Here is an 11,039-nt window from a genome sequence, read left to right on the forward strand (position 1 = left end):
TAATCTATGAAAATCGAAAGTACGAGATAGTTTGTTTTGTGGCTATTTAACGATTAGCCAAATCAAAGATTGATTAAAAGTAAAAGACGATATTTTTGCTTTTTAGTTTATAGAAAATAAATTGCAGACTCAACGGAAAATAAAAATATTTGAATTCAATAGATAAAAGAATGTTCGCCTAAATCTCCTATTCGCAGTGTTGGATGATTTGTTATTACGTACTAGTTCTATTTATCAATGCACGCAATTTCAGAGTCAGTTTACCTAGAGTTCTCTTTTAGCAAACACGTCAAACTAGGATTTATTGGCTTAGGGTTCCCTTTCACCAAAGACCTCTTTCGTTTATGACTTAGTAATTAAATAATTATAAGATTAAGATTCAATTGGTTACGTGTTCGCTCCACACAATTCACCCCTATTTTGTTCAATCAATGTTACCCGGTTTACCCCCTTGGTCCAGTAAGCACCCAATCGGTTAAGATAAATCAATTGGAAATTAGATCACTAAATTGAAACAGGGTTCCCTTTGTTCAAACAAGATTCACTAATCAACCTCGTAACAATAATCAATACCCACAAGAATGGTTCTTAATCAAAACTCATAATTATCATGCATTAATCAATAAAACATTAAAGTATCATCCAAACACATGCAAATATTCAATCTAGACAAACATTAAAAGCTTAGCCAATCATGGCTAGAACAAAAATCACAAATAAACAATTAAAGGTATTCATAATGATGATAAGAATTAAACCTAATGAATATTGTGTTCTTGATTGATAGACGGATCGAGACTTGTTTCCGGAATGATTGATGTGTTAGAATGACCTTGAGAAATCCCAAAAATCACCTAAGTTCGTCAAAAAGCTGCTGGAAATCGTCTGGATGCGAAAGTGTCAAGTTAGGGTATTTTTCGGGCTTTAAATAGGAAACAAAAACTGAACCGGGCTCAAAGTGGCGCGGCGCGCCGAAACCCTGCGAGGCGCGCCATATAACTGTGATCTGACTTCTGGATTCCTGAAAACTGTCGAACTGATTTTTATGCCCATTGGAGCGGCGCGCCACCTTTTGGAGCGGCGCTCCAGACCTCTTTTTGCTGAATCTGAGCTGAAAACTCACTAAAATCACCTATTTTCGAACTAAACTCGAATCAAACCAATCCCTTTCACTTGCTTTCATATAAAATCACTAAAAACCATCAAATATCTTCAAAATTCATCTCCTTGGTCTTAGAACTCGAACTTTCACAACTCTTATCAAAATATCACCAAATCGTATCCAAAATGACCAAAATGTACCCGATATCGCTAAGGAAAACGCGTATGAAATATACGATATCATTCACCATATGAATAAATTTTATCTCTATGTATGGGATGTATATTGTAATATGAAATCTTGTGGTCTATTATTATGATTTGATAATATATAGGTTAAACCTATAACTCACTAACATTTTTTGTTGACGTTTTAAGCATGTTTATTCTCAGGTGATTATTAAGAGCTTCCGCTGTTGCATACTAAAATAAGGACAAGATTTAGAGTCCATGCTTGTATGATATTATGTAAAAACTGCATTCAAGAAACGTATTTTTGATGTAATATATTCTAATTGTAAACCATTATGTAATGGTCGTGTGTAAATATCTTAGATTATCATTATTTGATAATCTACATAATGCTTTTTAAACCTTTATCGATAAAATAAAGGTTATGGTTGTTTTAAAAATGAATGCAGTCTTTGAAAAACGTCTCATATAGAGGTCAAAACCTCGTGACGAAATCAATTAATATGGAACGTTTATAATCAATATGAACGGGACATTTCACTTACCCATTACAAATGATACAACAACCAGTTGCTGAAACCCGAAAGAAATGTAAGTTCAAACAATTCATGGATTGTAAACCTCCAGAGTATTCTGGAAGTACAAACCCGACAGACACCTTAGATTGGCTGCGTGAAGTAGATCGAGCATTGGATGCTTGTCAATGCGAACCTGAATTGCGTGTTACTTATGCAAGCCGAGAAAGAAAACAATGGGCTGGTGGGATTCCTTGACCGCCCAGGTGTCAAAAGAAAAGTTGAGTCAAGTCACGTGGGAACAATTTTTAGCAAAGGTGTGCGTGCAATATTGTACTCCTTACGAAATCTCTAAGATGAAGAGCGAGTTTATGAATTTAAGAATGACTGAGCATATGTCAATTAATGAAGTGATTGAAAAGTACACTGATAAACTCCGCTTTGTACAACAATGGTCTCCTGATGAACAATCCAGAATCGATCAGTTTGTTGAAATGATTTTGCCTGAATATCGATCGATGGTGAGATTAGCAACAACTTTGCCTCAAGCGTTTGTTATAGCAAGAATGGTGGAAGGAGACGTCAAAGCCACCAAGAGTAAATAGAGGGAGCAGATGTCACAACCAAAACAAGCGACAAGCCCCAGACGAGTCAAATGAGCAATAAGTCTAGGAAGTCTCAGGGAAACCAACAACGAAGTAGGTTTTCTCAAAGTGGCAGTAGTGGGAATCAAAGAGCGTGGTGTAATGCATGCAAATCTTCTCATGAGGGTCCGTGTTTGAATTTGACTAAGAGGTGCATAAGGTGTACAACAGTGGGTCATGATATTCCGTCTTGTTCATTCCGAGAAAATGTTTGTTGGAATTGCCAGAAACCGGGTCACCGATCAGCTGATTGTCCTTCTGCAAGGCGAGTGAGCTCTGGGGTAGGGGCCGGAGCAAGTTCAATGTTAGTCGGAGGATCCTCTGCTTCTTCAACAGGACAGAAGCGAAAGAATCCTCCACCACCTGAAGCAAGAGCCTTTCAAATGTCGGTTGATACAGCTACTGAATCCGATGATACTGTGACGACCCAGGAATTTTCGACTAAATTTAAACTTAATCTTTATATGATTTCGATACAATAAGCAAAGTATGTAATGTTGAGTCTAGAAAATTTTGAAACGATGTTCATATATTCAATTTACTTTCGACCATTCCCGACGATTCACGAACAATTAATTTGTAAATAGATATAATTTTATTTGAAATATTATTTGAAATAATATATGATTTAATTGTTAGAAATAAATATATAAAATAATATCAGTATATTTAATATTATTAATTTAATATATAATATATAGGTATGCATATAATTAAATATATATGTAATTAAATATATAGGTATGCAAAATTAGTTTGTCAAACGTTTAAAAGACATTCCAGGCATGCCTTAGTATATAAAAGGCTTTCATTTGAAAGATGGGGTATATCACATTGGGAAGACTTTAAGTTACGCCAAGTTTTCTTTAAGGCATTTAGTGCGGGAAACCCAGATGCAATTTTACGCTACGGGTTACGAACCTATTTTAACTCAACATATCCCAACATAGGACTCTATTCTTTAGAAAGAGCTTCTAACATGCAACACAAAGAAGCATGGTATGCTTACGGGTTAATAATGTTCGCTTCGCATCAAATTGAGAAAAAGAACATTGGGTTGAAACTTTTAAATAAAACATTTTCACAAGTGACGGACTCAGTAGTTGGGGTAAGAAACAAGGTTTTTAGATTGCTACGAGGCTGTTGGGCATTACGAAACCCTCATCCTTTTGACGGCATGACAACATGCTGCCTAGCCAATGGTTATAACGGTTACTTTCCACAAGATCAAGGATGGGAAGTCGTCTTAGTAAAACCAGAATGCATGACTTGTTTCTGGACTTATGAATTACGTGTCTTTATTTCTTTTGCTGAGCAACTCGCGTATTAACTAGAATTGCCTTTATAGCTGCCGAGTAGTAAAGTTATTATGTGCTATATTTCATCCTATATGTATTATAGCGGTATTGTAAGCTTGTAAAATATTGTATAAAGTTTGAACGCGAAATATTATTGTAATAAGTTTTTCATATAGAAGCGTAGTAGTTGAGTTGTATAGTAGCTAGTAAGTATGAACTTAACGGGTAGGTACTACCCGAATTAAAACTATAAAATGCTAATATGAAGAAAAAGCTTTTATAAATAAGTTAATATAATGCTACGAGATACTATTGACTACTTTTAAATTCTATATGATTAACTCAATTCTTTTGGCTATTTTTGAAGGAAATGGCACCGGCGACTCGTCAGAATTTGAACATGGGCGAGGAAGACTTCCGTGTTTTCCTTGCAGCAAACATAGCTGCAGTACAGGCTGCGATGCAAAATAACAATAACTCTGGATCTAGTAGTGGAACTAATTCCATAAGAAATCGTGTAGGATGCTCCTACAAAGAATTCACTGCCTGTAAACTTTTGAAATTTGATGGAACTGAAGGACCAATTGGATTGAAACGGTGGACCGAGAAAGTCAAATCGGTGTTTGCCATAAGTAAGTGTACTGAAGAGGACAAAGTTAAGTACGCTACGCATACCTTTACAGGTACTGCGTTAACGTGGTGGAACACCTATCTTGAACAGGTAGGACAAAATGCTGCTTACGCACTACCGTGGTCGGCATTCAAGCAATTGATGAACGAGCAGTACCGTCCTAGAAACGAAGTCAATAAGCTCAAGGTAGAGCTTAGAGAGTTACGAACACAAGGGTTCGACATTACCACATATGAACGACGATTCACAGAGTTGTGCCTATTATGTCCAGGAACGTTCAAAGATGAAGAAGAGAAGATCGACGCGTTTATAAAAGGGTTACCAGTAAGGATTCAAGAAGATGTGAGTTCACACAAGCTCGCTTCCATACAAAAGGCAAGTCGAATGGCTCATAAACTCATAAATCAGATTGAGGGAAGAATTAAAGAGCAGGCGGCCGAAGAAGCCAACACGAAACAACTCAAGAGAAAGTGGGAAGAAACCAGTGACAAGGGTCACCAATACAACAACAACTACAATAACCGTTCCAACAACAATAACAATCCCAATAAAAACCTCAATAACAACAACGACAACAAAAACTAAAAATGCCAAAGGTATGAAGAGTACCACCAGAATGGGTTCTGCACGACATTTTGCACCAAGTGTAAAAGAACTGGCCATGGTGCAAAAAAGTGTGAGGTCTACGGACCAAAGTTTAACAGAACTAAAGGAACAAATAGTGGCGAAACAAGTGATGCCGCCTTTGTTTGTTATAGATGTGGAAAACCGGGCCACATTAGAAGTAATTGCCCGAATCAGGGGAATACTAATGGGCAGGGCCGCGGAAGAGTTTTCAATATTAATACGGCAGAAGCGCAGGAAGACCCGGAGCTTGTTACGGGTACATTTCTTATTGATAATAAATCTGCTTATGTTTTATTTGATTCGGGTGCGGATAGAAGCTATATGAGTAGAAATTTTTGTGCTAAGTTAAGTTGTCCATTGACGCCTTTGGATAGTAAATTTTTACTCGAATTATCAAACGGTAAATTAATTTCAGCAGATAATATATGTCGGGATAGAGAAATTAAACTGGGGGATGAAACGTTTAAAATTGATTTAATACCAGTCAAGTTAGGGAGTTTTGATGTAATAATTGGCATGGACTGGTTGAAAAAGGTGAGAGCAGACGTCGTTTGTTACAAAAATGCGATTCGCATTATGCGTGAAAAAGGAAAACCTTTAATAGTGTACGGAGAAAAGAACAATGCGAAATTAAATCTTATTAGTAGTTTGAAATCACAAAAATTAATAAGAAAAGGTTGTTACATCATTCTAGCACACATCAAGGAAGTTAAACCTAAAGAAAAGAACATCAGTGATGTTCCCGTCGCAAAAGAATTTCTCGATGTATTTCCGAAAGAATTACCGGGATTACCCCCACATCGATCCGTTGAATTTCAAATAGACCTTGTACCAGGAGCTGTACCAATAGCTCATGCTCCATACAGACTTGCACCCAGTGAAATGAAAGAATTACAAAATCAGTTACAGGAACTTTTAGAGCGTGGTTTCATTCGACCAAGCACCTCACCATGGGGAGCTCCTATTTTGTTTGTCAAGAAGAAGGATGGTACATTTAGGTTGTGTATCGACTACCGAGAGTTGAACAAACTTACCATCAAGAACCGTTACCCACTACCGAGAATCGACGACTTATTTAATCAACTACAAGGCTCGTCGGTTTATTCGAAGATTGATTTACGTTCTGGGTATCATCAAATGCAGGTGAAGGAGGATGATATTCCAAAGACTACTTTTAGGATGCGTTACGGTCATTACGAGTTTATGGTTATGCCGTTTGGGTTGACTAACGCACCAGCTGTGTTCATGGACCTCATGAACCGAGTGTGTGGACCATACCTTGACAAGTTTGTCATTGTTTTCATCGATGACATACTTATTTACTCAAAGAATGACCAAGAGCACGAAGAACATTTGAAAAAAGTGCTAGAGTTGTTAAGAAAAGAAAAAATGTACGCTAAGTTTTTAAAGTGTGCATTTTGGTTGGAAGAAGTTTAATTCCTCGGTCATATAGTGAACAAAGAAGGTATTCAGGTGGATCCAGCAAAGATTGAAACCGTTGAAAAGTGGAAAACCCCGAAAACTCCGAAACACATACGCCAATTTTTAGGGCTAGCTGGTTATTACAGGAGATTCATCCAAGATTTTTCCAAAATAGCAAAACCCTTGACTGCATTAATGCATAAAGGGAAGAAATTTGAATGGAAGGATGAACAAGAGAAAGCGTTTCAATTGTTGAAGAAAAAGTTAACTATGGCACCTATATTGTCATTACCTGAAGGGAATGATGATTTTGTAATATATTGTGACGCCTCAAAGCAAGGTCTAGGTTATGTATTAATGCAACGAACGAAAGTAATTGCTTATGCATCTAGACAATTGAAGATTCACGAGCAGAATTATACGACGCATGATTTGGAATTAGGCGCGGTTATTTTTGCATTAAAGACTTGGAGGAACTACTTATATGGGTCAAAAGTATTATATATACCACCACAAAAGTCTTCAACACATATTTAATCAGAAACAACTGAACATGAGGCAGAGCAGATGGATTGAATTGTTGAATGATTACGACTTTGAGATTCGTTACCACCCGGGGAAGGCAAATGTGGTAGTATATGCTTTGAGCAGAAAGGACAGAGAACCTATTCGAGTAAAAGCTATGAATATAATGATTCACACTAACCTTACTACTCAAATAAAGGAGGTGCAACAAGGAGTTTTAAAAGAGGGAAACTTAAGGGATGAAATACCCAAAGGATCGGAGAAGCATCTTAATATTCGGGAAGACGGAACCCGGTATAGAGCTGAAAGAATTTGGGTACCAAAATTTGGAGATATGAGAGAAATGGTACTTAGAGAAGCTCATAAAACCAGATACTTAATACATCCTGGAACGGGAAAGATGTACAAGGATCTTAAGAAACATTTTTGGTGGCCAGGTATGAAAGCCGATGTTCCTAAATATGTAGGAGAATGTTTGACGTGTTCTAAGGTCAAAGCTGAGCATCAGAAACCATCAGGTCTACTTCAACAACCCGAAATCCTGGAATGGAAATGGGAAAACATTACCATGGATTTCATCACTAAATTGCCAAGGACTGCAAGTGGTTTTGATACTATTTGGGTAATAGTTGACCGTCTCACCAAATCAGCATACTTCCTGCCAATAAGAGAAGATGACAAGATGGAGAAGTTAGCACGACTGTATTTGAAGGAAGTCATCTCCAGACATGGAATACCAATCTCTATTATCTCTGATAGGGATGGCAGATTTATTTCAAGATTCTGGCAGATATTACAGCAAGCACTAGGAACTCGTCTAGACATGAGTACTGCCTATCATCCACAAACTGATGGGCAGAGCAAAAGGATGATACAAACACTTGAAGACATGCTACGAGCATGTGTTATTGATTTCGGAAACAGTTGGGATCGACACCTTCCGTTAGCAGAATTTTCCTACAACAACAGCTACCATTCAAGCATTGAGATGGCGCCATTTGAAGCACTTTATGGTAGAAAGTGCAGGTCTCCGATTTGTTGGAGTGAAGTGGGGGATAGACAAATTACGGGTCCGGAGATAATACAAGAAACTACCGAGAAGATCATCCAAATTCAACAACGGTTGAAAACCGCCCAAAGTCGACAAAAGAGCTACGCTGACATTAAAAGAAAAGATATAGAATTTGAAATTGGAGAGATGGTCATGCTTAAATTTGCACCTTGGAAAGGCGTTGTACGATTTGGTAAAGGGGGAAATTAAATCCAAGTTATATTGAACCATTCAAGATTATTGATCGTGTCGGACCAGTTGCTTACCGACTTGAATTACCACAATAACTTGTGGCTGTACATAACACTTTCCACGTCTCAAATTTTAAGAAATGTTTTGCTAAAGAAGATCTCACTATTTCGTTAGACGAAATCCAAATCAACAAAAAACTTCAATTCGTCGAAGAACCCGTCGAAATAATGGATCGTGAGGTTAAAAGACTTAAGCAAAACAAGATACCAATTGTTAAGGTTCGATGGAATGCTTGTAGAGGACCCAAGTTCACCTGGGAATGAGAAGATCAGATAAAGAAGAAGTACCCGCACATATTTTCAGAAGATACGTCAACACCTCCAACTGCTTAAAATTTTGGGACGAAATTTATTTAACGGGTAGGTACTGTAGTGACCCGAACTTTTCCATGTTTATATATATTAAATGAAATTGATATTTATATGATTAAGTATTTCCAACATGGTAAGCAATCAAACTTGTTAAGACTTGATTAATTGAAATAGGTTTCATATAGACAATTGACCACCCAAGTTGACCGGTGATTCACGAACGTTAATATTTGTAAAAATTATATGATGACATATATATATGGATATATATATATATATATATATATATATATATATATATATATATATATATATATATATATAGTTAACATGATATTATGATAAGTAAATATATCATTAAGTATATTAACAATGAACTACATATGTAAAAACAAGACTACTAACTTAAGGATTTCGAAACGAGGCATATATGTAACGATTATCGTTGTAACGACATTTAATTGTATATATATATCATATTAAGATATATTAATACATCATAATATCATGATAATGTAATAATTTAACATCTCATTTGATATAATAAACAATGGGTTAACAACACTTAACATGATCGTTAACCTAAAGGCTTCAAAACAACACTTACATGTAACGACTAACGATGACTTAATGACTCAGTTAAAATGTATATACATGTAGTGTTTTAATATGTATTTATACACTTTTGAAAGACTTCAACACACTTATCAAAGTACTTCTACTTAAAAAAAATGCTTACAATTACATCTTCATTTACGTTCATCAACAATTCTACTCGTATGCACCCGTATTCGTACTCGTACAATACCCAGCTTCTAAATGTATTTACTATTGGTATATACACTTCAATGATCAGCTCTTAGCAGCCCTTATGAGTCACCTAACACATGTGGGAACCATCATTTAACATCTAGCAAGAAATATCTAACAAAACAACAAACTAATGGAGCATATATTGAAGGCCTTAGTTCACTTGATCATGCATACACACAAACACATTCACTTTGAAATTTTATTGAATCAAATTACTCTCTCTCAAGTGTTCTTCCATTGTTCTAAGTGTTCTTCATCATCTTCAATAAAATCTAGCTTAATCTAGTTCATAAATCTATACATAAACCAAGTTATAAAACAACTACTCAAGAACACACGAACAACACTTCCAAGTTTGCTAGCTTACTTCCAATCTTGCAAATCCACTTTGAATGATCATCCAACCTCAATAAATCTTTTTTATTTACAGTAAGATATCTTTCTAATATAAGGTAATACTCATATCCTAACTTTGATTCAATTTCTATAACTTTAACAATCTTATTTTCAGTGGAAATCTTACTTGAACTTTTTTTCGTGTCATGATTTTGCTTCAAGAACTTTCAAGCCATCCAAGGATCCTTTGAAGCTAGATCTATTTTTCTCATTTCCAGTAGGTTTATCCACAAAACCTGAGGTAGTAATGATGTTCATAACATCATTTGATTCATATATATAAAACTACCTTATTCGAAGGTTTAAACTTGAAATCACTAGAACATAGTTTAGTTAATTCTAAACTTGTTCGCAAACAAAAGTTAATCCTTCTAACTTGACTTTTAAAATCAACTAAACACATGTTCTATATCTATATGATATGCTAACTTAATGATTTAAAACCAGAAAACACAAAAAACACCGTAAAACCGGATATACGCCGTCGTAGTAACACCGCGGGCTGTTTTGGGTTAGTTAATTAAAAACTATGATAAAATTTGATTTAAAAGTTTTTCTTCTGGGAAAATGATTTTTCTAATGAACATGAAACTATATCCAAAAATCATGGTTAAACTCAAAGTGGAAGTATGTTTTCCAAAATGGTCATCTAGACGTCGTTCTTTCGACTGAAATGACTACCTTTATAAAAATGACTTGTAACCTGTATTTCCAACTATAAACTTATACTTTTTCTGTTTAGATTCATAAACTTAAGTTCAATATGAAACCATAGCAACTTGAAACACTCAAAACGGATTTAAAACGAAGAAGTTATGGGTAAAACAAGATTGGATATTTTTGCTTGTTGTAGCTACGTGAAAATTGGTAACAAATCTATATTAATCATATCCTAGCTAACTTATATTGTAATACTTGTATTCTAATATATTATGTAATCTTGGGATACCATAGACACGTATGCAAATGTTTTGACATATCATATCGACCCATCTATATATATTATTTGGAACAACCATAGACACTCTATATGCAGTAATGTTGGAGTTAGCTATACAGGGTTGAGGTTGATTCCAAAAATATATATACTTTGAGTTGTGATCTAGCCTGAGACATGTATACACTAGGTCGTGGATTGATTCAAGATAATATATATCGATTTATTTCTGTACATCTAACTGTGGACAACTAGTTGTAAGTTACTAACGAGGACAGCTGACTTAATAAACTTAAAACATTAAAACGTATTAAAAATGTTGTA

Source organism: Rutidosis leptorrhynchoides, chromosome 3, assembly GCF_046630445.1.
Source record: "Rutidosis leptorrhynchoides isolate AG116_Rl617_1_P2 chromosome 3, CSIRO_AGI_Rlap_v1, whole genome shotgun sequence".
In the NCBI taxonomy this organism is placed as follows: domain Eukaryota; kingdom Viridiplantae; phylum Streptophyta; class Magnoliopsida; order Asterales; family Asteraceae; genus Rutidosis; species Rutidosis leptorrhynchoides.